Source organism: Chinchilla lanigera, unplaced genomic scaffold (genome assembly GCF_000276665.1).
Source record: "Chinchilla lanigera isolate Chin_1 unplaced genomic scaffold, ChiLan1.0 scaffold00092, whole genome shotgun sequence".
NCBI lineage: Eukaryota > Metazoa > Chordata > Mammalia > Rodentia > Chinchillidae > Chinchilla > Chinchilla lanigera.
The window spans coordinates 4,686,910-4,696,616 of record NW_004955493.1 but is presented as its reverse complement, the minus strand read 5'-3'; the positions used below and the strand labels follow the sequence as shown (position 1 = coordinate 4,696,616).

General features: G+C 41.5%; 1 long non-coding RNA gene across 2 annotated transcripts in view; it reads right to left on the bottom strand.

Moving 5' to 3' along the window:
• Window positions 1-6,201, bottom strand: part of LOC106146730 — a 29,668-nt gene extending 23,467 nt beyond the window's left edge. For both annotated transcript variants that reach the window (XR_001231291.1, XR_001231290.1), the window contains exons 1-2: window positions 6,108-6,201; window positions 4,359-4,518 (exon numbers count right to left, since the gene is read on the bottom strand). This is a non-coding gene — a long non-coding RNA (uncharacterized LOC106146730). The remainder of the gene's footprint in view (window positions 1-4,358; window positions 4,519-6,107) is intronic.
• Window positions 6,202-9,707: the final 3,506 nt, after the last annotated feature.

The window sequence follows — 9,707 nt, the reverse complement described above, 5'->3', positions numbered from 1 at the left end:
GTGCTTGTGATATGTTGTAAAATGTTGTATGTCTGTTAATGTTTCCCTCCTTTTATCCTTAAAATAAAAAAAAAAAACAAAAACAAAAACAGTGGAGCTGTTCCTGCCACCGTGCTGTGCAGAATATCTCAGGGTGACGGGGGAGCCAGCCAGGGCTAAGAGCTGGGGAGTCACTGGAGCTTTTTGCATGTGTATGGGAAGAGACAGTGTGAGAAGCAGGGTAGCTTTCTCACCTTTGTTGTGTTGGCTAAGGGTCTTCAGGAGCTGTGCAGAAAGAGGCTGGGACCAGGAGACCTGCAAATGCCTGCAGCATAGATTTGGCAGCAGGCACGGCATTTAGTTAGACGAGGCACAGGCCACCACCAGCTAGAGAGGCAGGGGACAAGAGGTTCTAGGAAAACCAACCCCAGCACAAGGTCAGGACACAACACAGAGAGTGGTGACAACAGAAAGCAGGAGAGAGGGGGTGGGATGGGAGGAGGCAGCCTGAGTTTAGGATCAGATACATATGGGATTGAATTCTGACATCAGGTTATTTTTTTCCTGGAAAACCCAGGTAATCCTCTTAATCTCACTCACCAAATATATGCAACCACACTTACCACTGGAAGCAAGTGAAATATTGATATGCACAAACATTTCATTCATTTATTCATTCATTCATTTGACAAGTTTATAATAATCAATGATAACTATGCTCTGCACCAGTACTGTTCAGAAAATTTTATCCCGGCGCGATCACAAAATACAGTGAATGTTTAGATTTTTAAATTATTAAGGCAAAAGAAATGGTGCTGTAATTCCTCTCCAAAAACCCCCCATTCCTGCCACTTTCTGAAGGAGTTTTGGAAGGGCTCTTTTAAGAGCATCTTTGGTTGTGCTGTTATAGCTGTCTTGATGTCCTGAACTGATTCAAAATGTTTACTTTTCATGGTCATCTTGACTTGGGGGACAGTCAGAAGTCATACAGTGCCAGATCCAATGAACAAGATGGACGAGGTAACATTGTTACATTTTTATTCCTTGTAAACACACTCACATGAGAAAGAGGACTTCCAGAACTGCTTCAGAAAGTGGCAAAATGATGCGATGAGTGTGTTTCAAACTGGGGAGTGCTTTGAGAAGAATTAATGACAATGTGTATTTTACTATAATAAAAGGTTTTTAATTTAAACACACACTATATTTTTGATCAGTCCTTGTATGTGGTAACTCTGTTAATCTTTAGGCCAGTGATGGGAAACATTTTAGAGCTTTCAACAATACAAACAGCCTACTGCAGCATGTGTGCCATAGGTTCACTACCATTGCTATAAGCCCATCTTATGAAGTGAGAGTTACAATAATTATCATCATGTCAAAAATGCTACACAGAGAGTTAGTGAATGGCAGAGCTGCAGTATGAGTCCAGGACAGCTAGCCAGCAGGAACCAGCTCTAGTTGGTTGGAGCTCTAGCTCTGGTTACCAGAGACCCTACAGTGAAGAAGAAAGTAAGACCTTTGATACACTGGGGGAGAGAAACTGCAAACAAAGAGAATAATCTCAGATAGTGGTGAGAATCATGAAGAAAATAGGATGATTTTAGTGAAATGAGGGGCTAACAGATAGTGTGGTCAGAACCAGATTGTCTATAAAAATAGAATTTGAGTTGAAATTCAAAAACCTGGGAGGTGCCAGCCAGAAAATGATACATGAGAAAAACATTCCAAACAGCAGGAACTCAGGTCCTGGGGTAGAAATGAACAAGAAAATATCAGGAAACATAAAGAAGCTGTGCTCTAGTGACCAAGCTATGCTGGGGTTAAGTTATAAAATAGGCAAGAAAATAGTGAACAGATCGAGGATAACAGGAATTGAAAGCTGGACGTTTGGGGATTTAGAGGAAATACACACTGAAAAAAGTGTAAAGGAAAATAGTGATCTAATTTTTCTTTTTAAGGATCTTGCTATCAGATGCGTCAAGAATAGGTGAAGTTCCTGCTTGGCAGAGATGGAGCTCTCAGTGAATGTAAGTTCCCTCCTCAAAGTGGGAGGTGCCGGGGAAGGAGCAGAAAGCTCATATGCAGTGGAGCCAGTGCACTGCTCAAAATTTCTTCTCTTCCAAGAATTGTAGGCGCTACAGGCTCCTCTGGGATTTCTAGCAGTTCTGTTTAACCTTCAGCTGTGGACAGGACACCTCTAAGAGACAAGAGGTGTGTTCTTCTGTCCAGACTTTCTACTCCCTGCAGCAGATTTTCCCATCCCGGCTTGGTGTGGTGCTTCTCTTACGAAGTTAACAAGCCTTTGCAGGGCCATATTTGCCAAACTTCTAAGTGACCACACCATTTGGCAAACATTTCCCTCAGGATGGCTGCTGAGATATTAATTTCTAATTCTGCTATCTGTCTGTTCTTTCCATTGCACTCTGGATTATGAAGACTGAGTCACCACTTTGGTTGCCAGAAACAATGATGATGCAGCTACATTTCTTGTCTCTAAAGAGAGGCATTGAGTTGAACAGGTGTCAAAATCAAATAAAAAATACATAGACTCTCTTCTTCCAGTGAAAGCCTCATTCTGAATAAACAAAAATCAGAATTGTAATCCAGGACACACACACACACTCACACCCCAGAGAGAGAGACCAGAGAGACCTTTGTTATGTTCAAAGAACAAATATGGTTGAGGTTTTATAGTAAAAGAGAAACATTACATAAGTTGTTTTGAAAGGAAGTTCATTGGCACTTGTGGAGTTACATAAGCGCTGGCACTCTGACTGGCAAGTTGTGGTGGTTCGGAGGTACAAGTTGTCTTCAAATCCTAGCAGGTTGTCTCCTTGGATTGAACTTGCAAGACAGTTGCCAGAGCACACGTTTGTGCCCTCATCTGAGTGTTTCTCCCTATCGTCCTATAACTCTGTTTTAGTAGAACATGACAAGACTGGGTTCATTTCTACAGTCAGTCTTCCTCTAGGAATCAGTGCACCCCAACAGAGGTACAGTGATGTCAGCTATGATCACCCCAGATATATTGGACATTCCAGCTCATGTACAGATTCCTTAGCTTTCTTTTTTTTTCTTATTTTTGAGGAGTAGCCCACAGGTCCAGAACTAGATCTGGTAAAGTTCAGAACTTCATTACACACTCGTTAACCTGCACTCAGATTTTGGTCCCTCCAGCAAGCGTTGCTTAAAATTATTGTGGACCTGGCCAAGATCCCTAACTGCCTGTATAAGGGATATGGCAAAAGGATGACATACAAAGCAGAGACAACTTTAGTAATGTACTTAAGCATTTTTCCCACCTCAGCCGCTCCCGTAGCTGGGACTGCAGGCGTGTGCCACCACACATGGCTCAGCTGAGGGAAGGAGGGAAGGGGAAGCCGTGTGGCCACCTTGAGCACATTGCTCCAGCTCTTAAAAATTCTGGAGGTGCAGTCCAGGAAAGAGTCCCTTCACGAATCTCATTGGCTTGTTGTGCTATATCTGCAAAGGTCCCCATACCCAAAAGGGTTTTACTGTTATACTGGCTCCATTTCTCCATCTACTTCCATCAGCCTGATTCATTTCAACCTCTTAGAGCTGAACACCAAAATGCAGACACTGGCTAGGTGACAAGCAAGATCCAACCAGCTGTCTCACATCACGGGGAGTTAGACGACATCCTTTTACCACTGAATCTAAAATTCCTGGGGTAAGTGGTCCCTGAGCTCCATTATTTGAGACACTTTGTTTTAATTTTTTAAGAAATTTAAAATCAAGCACCTGATGTTCAGGGACGAGTAGATTTTGATTATCAGGATCATTTTTAACCACCATTGGGAAACAAGAAGGTCCAAGAACGTCTCCTTACATAGCCACCTTTTAACACCTTTTAACAGGTGGTCTTTAGGCATACAAGGTTCAGAATGTTTTATCTTTCTGGAGTCACATGCTGAAAGAGTTTCTTTAAAATTCTCACCCGGCTCTGGGTCTTCCCCAGCAGCCAGCACAGCGGGCGGCATTTCTTTTTCTTGATATTTTTCTTCCTTGTCCTGTTCTAAAACAGAAACTTCGGGGGTGCTAGTACTTAATAGACCTAAAACAGATTTTACAAGGTCCAAGCTGAGAAGGTCTCAGGAGAAACAGTTCCTTCTCTGCCATGAGCTCTGTAAATTTGCCCCACCTTATGCCAACTTTGTATAACAAAGGAGCCCTCCTGCAGAAACCAGGGGTTATAGTTAACAATTTCTTGTAACATTTTCATCAGCTCACAGGTGCTGACTCAAGCTCCTGCAACATCATTCACAAGAACTGTACATATCTCAGTTCTTGTACAGACAAATTCTGCCCTACTATCCCAGCTAACTGGAAACTGTCTGCAGCGCCCCGTGCTTTACCTTCCACTTTCCCTCGGGCATCCCTGAATTTGTCCTGAGGAGTCTTCGCCCCATCCAGAGTCCTCTTCTTTCCACTCAGGTTGATCTTCCCTCTCAGGCCTAATCAGGAGGTCCCTTTTCTGGCCCCAAACATCATGGATCTGGCCATGATCCCCACTACCTGACGAGGGGTATGGTGAAGGGACGAAATAAGAAACAGAGACAAATTTAGTAATGCACGACGGGAAGGCTGGGAGGTCAGTGCCTCAGGATGGCCAGAGACAAAGACACTCTGAGCCAGCCGCTATTTACCTGGCATACACAATAGTCAGAGGGATTACTGAATGACTCAGAGTGTGGCGGTGACCTTACGCTAATGAGGGTCCTTACATTGATGTGGATGGTGAAGAGAGGTGGCAGGTTAAGAAGGCATCTGTCCTTTCCCAGGATGAAACCCTCTCTTCATTACTACTGGGTTCTCAAGGAACCAGAATGTCTTCAGCTGATGCAGTCTTGTCCTGGGCCATCCCAGCATCAAGGGACCATTGAGGTCTCAACTGTGACAGGAGGCACAGGGAATTATGTTCCCTCACACCATAACTGGCCCCATGGCAAAGCTTTAGGCTCTGGACAAGCCCTAATCACAACTTAACTATAAAATGACTTTTTCCCCAACAATTACGCAGAATGGTCCTCAACGTAAAATGCCTTTGGGTCACTCAGTTCCTTTATGTGGCCATGGTTTGATGTCCATGATTGGCTACAGTCTTGACTGGGGAGAGAGACCAAAAGTGGCTACAGCTGACACTCCAGACTTGGTCACAGACTTCAAAGTGAAGCAGAAAATGAGTATAGGGCTTATGGTAAACAGGGTGAAATAAAACCTGGTGTAAAACCTTCTCAGTGCTGTATAGTATAAAAACCATTGTATAAAATAATTTCAATCCAGTAAACACAATCTGAGGTCAAAGCAAGACAGGATGATCTTTTGGGTGATCTGGAGACAATGACAGACCTCCCATGTGAGCGAAGAGCAGATCTGACTCTCAGGGTCTGAAATTTTAATGCTTTCAGAAAAAAGCTCTAGCAGAGACTGTGACCTCTAAGGAGTGCAAGGAGGAGGAGTGCAGATTCCTGAAGAAATTGAGAGCTCAGGAAAATATGCTTACTCTGTAAACACAGAGAAGAAACTACCCTGCAACTCCAGGACAGGGCACAAAAGCAAATGTCTACTAATAGAATGTCTAGGTCCCTGATAGAAAATAGTTACTCTTAAAATATTAAGACCCTGAACTTGCATGAGATATACCTGGTGGGGCTGAGTTCTAACTCCTCACACAGGGTAGAAACTCAAGCCATAAAATTGCTAGGAAAGCTAGCCGTTAGTTAAGGAATCTCTAGCTGTGGGAATCTACTAACCAGAAGGTAGGGATTGTCTCAAACCTAATTAGGTACACACCTAGTAGATGGCAACCCCTGCTGCATGTGAACTCACAGGCAAAAAGCCACAAAAATAAATTATATTTAAAATCATGCAAAGACTGAATGAATATGCTTCCAAAGAGACACTTGCTGTGAGAACCTCTAAGGGCTGTAACCCAGCAAGGAGCAAATTGAATGCGGATGGAAGGAGGAGGACTCCAGCAGCAAGAGGGAGCAAAGATAGAACAATCCAGGCAGGAGAAAAAGAGCAAAGTAAACACGGTCCTTTTCTGGCCAGATATTTGCAAGTGAGCAAGTGAGCATTGGTCTACCTCGGGATGCTCTCACCTGGGCAGGGGAAGGAGCACAGTGGAAGCAGAAAGGAGCTATTTCCCCCGGTTTCTTCTCTCCCCTCAGACGGCTGGCTGCCCTCTTGTCTTGGGAGCTAGAGGCTGATCCTGGTTTCCCTGGTTACAAATCTGTTTACTGACAACATCAAAGGTTAAGTGTGTTTGTACCAGAGTAAGTGTACAGAAGAGGAACACCAGCTTTCTTAATCAACACAGCATTCCCAAGCATGCTCAGACCCACCCATTTGCTCCACCAAATGGACCCAAATCTATCACTGTGTTTGGTGCATTAGGAAGCTTAGGGAAGGCGAAGCCTTTTTTTTTTGCCCCCCCTGTCCACCTGATGACCTCAGCACTGCCTTCTAGTAACATGCAAGAGCTGGAGATGGTAATGGTAGAAAAATCACATGATGTCAGCACTAACCTATGCATTTGGGTGTGAACCTGTTGGCAAATTACAGCCTGTCATTCTCAGATGAGTGAGTTGCGATGGAAATGTCAATCTGAGCAGATGCTTTCCCCCCCTTTTTTCCTTTGTACTACAATTTACAGAAGTGACACAAATATAAAGCTTATGCCTAATGTATGAGTATTAAATTCAATAGTGAAACAGGGAAGATATAGAATAGGGATTGCAAAAGGATTTTTTGGCTTATTAAGCAATAACTATGAGCAGTGTAAGAGGAATCATAAGGACTGGAGACTTCAGCTCTCTCTTTGTAGGCAAGATACCAGGCGAAGGAAAAGGACCTGACTACAAACACAGGAGAATTGAGCAAATGCATGTCTTCAGGAAGCAAGAACAAGGTGTTTTCAGGGAGCACAGCCGAAGGCAATAATGTATCCAGGCTGCTAAAGATGCTCTTGGGATCTTCATAGCAGAAACAAGACTCAAACAGGAGCGGGAAACTCTTCGGTGGTGTGTCTGCGGAAAGGATTGTGGCACAATAAACTTCCTCTGCGTCCCTTTTGAGTCTTGTGATATTAAGACTTGAGGGAAAGCAATTTCTGTGCTTTAAGCTCCCCAAAGTGAAGAAACTAGATTATATTAATAGCTTCTAGCAAGCAAAGTATAAGACAGCAGCGATGTTTATTTTCTGAACATGCTCCTCTCCCTGTGATGAGCCCTAGGCATGTGGAGAAAAATATAAACACCAAAAGAAAACACAGCAAGTGAGCCGTAGGTTAAGGGTCTTTGATCTTTCCTGGTTCAGGTTTAGGAGGTGGAGACTCGGGCCAGAGGTCACGGAGAACCTTAAAACACAGCTCACACTTCATCACTATTTTCTCTCCAGAAGAGCACAAGGTTAGGTCAAGTTTACAGATGAGAATTATTAAAGGGATTTGGGGTGAGTTATAGCAGGCACCCAGATAAAGGGCAGAGGAGATTTCAAACCATTTTGACGTTTATTTCTCTCTCTTTTGTTCCCCTCTGGGCAGGGTTTCTACAGCTTCCAGACATCCCATCTTAGCTTTTCTTTTATATACTTTGACAGTTCAGAAATAATTTGAGCAAAAATCTTTCATCTTTCTTCTATTTGATGTGAGCATTGTGTAAGGCTTATATAAATAATAAAAATAATAGCTCACATTTACCGAACACTTACCGGGCACCAAGAATTAGAATATTCGATCCTCATGACAATCTTTGAGGTAAATACTAACATTTTCCCGTATTCACTGCTGCAAATCAGACTCATATTTAGTGAGCGGTGGAGTTGAGGTGGATCCCCAGTATACTGAGTCCAGAACAGAACTGTAGGTATAACCAGTCCTCTTAAAGCACTACTTCATCATTGGTACACTTGCTGCCAAGTTGATTGGGAGGATAATTACAGCTCTTTCTCACTAGGCTTAAAGAAAAACAGAGATGAAAGGATGATTAAATACTTCATGAAACCTCCAAGAAGAAATACAAATGAAAGTATAGCAAAGTTGCAATTCCAGGGTAGCTTGGCCCATTGTCTACCAGTGACATTTCCTGTTAGGAATAAGGCATAAATTACCTGGGCAGTCATGATGAGATGTAAAAGATATTAATGGACTTTGGCTTTTTACAGAATAGTTTTATATATCTAGGAAATTTGAGCAGATACTACAAAGAGTTCCATACACACACTTTACTGCAACTCCCCACCAGTTTCACAATTTTTACATCTTGCATTAATGTTGCATATTTATTACAATTACTATACATTAAACTAAAGTCCTTAGTTTACATTAAGGCTATTTCTTTGAGTTGCACAATTCTTTGGTTTTTAACAAATGCCAAATGACATATCTACATCATTATGGAATCATAAAGGATAGTTTCACCACTCAGAAACTCTGTGAGTCTAACCTGTTTACGCCATACTTATTACTTCCTTCTCCAAAATCTTGGCAACCAATCTTTTTACTGTAGCTATGGTTATGTCTTTTCCAAGATGTCATATAGTTAGAATAATATAGTGTGTAGACTTTTCAGACTGGAATCTTTCACTGAGCAAAATGTATTTAAAATTTTTCTTGTCTTACCATGAATTTGATAGCTCATCCCTTTTTTCTTTATTGGATAATAGTTAATTTTATGCCTTGATCACAGATTATTCATTTAACCATTGCAGACAGTCATGGTTACTTCTGGAGACTTTGGCTATTATAAATAAAGCTGCTCCAAACATTTACGTGTAGGCTTTTGTGCGTACATTAACTTTCAGTTATTTGGGGTAAATGCTTAAGAGTGTGATTTCTGTATCATATAGTAAAATCATATTTATCTTTGCAAAACCTGATAAGCAGTCCTCTAAAGTGGCTCTACAATCCACCATTCTCTCCCACAATGAACAATTGTTTCTGTTCTGCCTCCTTTGTAGTCACCAGTTTTTTTATTTTTCTTTTCATTTTTTTGAATTTTAGCAATTGCAATAGGTATGGAGTAAAATCTTGATACCATGTAACTGCAATGTCTTAATGACCAGATGTTGTGCATCCTTGCACATTTTTATTTCTCATTGATATGTCTTTATATAGATGTGTCTGTCAGGTCTTTTACTCATTTTTAATTGGTTATTTGTTTTCTTATTACTGGGTAATAAGGTATCTTTGAGCATTCTGAATAAAAGTTCCTCATCAGACATATGCTTTACAAACGTGTTTGTCTAGCCTGTGGCTTGTCTCTTTATTTTCTTAAGAGTATCTTCCTTAGAGCAAAGTTTTTAATTGTAATAAACTTAAGTTTTAAGTAAAGTTTGTTTGGTTGTTATATTTAGACACTCATCACAAGACCTGAGGTGACCTCACTTTCCTTCTGTGTTATCTTGCAGATAATTTGTAACTTTGCAACCTACATGTAAGGTCCACTTTCAGTTCATTTATGGGAAAGATTTTTCTTCCTCCTCCACCCCTTCCCCTTTTCCTTCCTCTCTTCTCTTCATGCTTCTTCTTCTTCCTCTTCTTCTCCTTCTCCTTCTGTTTCTTCCTTTTTGTCAACAAATGTCCAAACATTTCAGCACCATTTGTTGAAAAAACTACCTTTTTCCACTGAATTGTCTTTACACCATTGTCAAAGATTTGCTGCCAAGTTTGTATAAGTTTCTGGGTTCTCTATTTGTTCCAT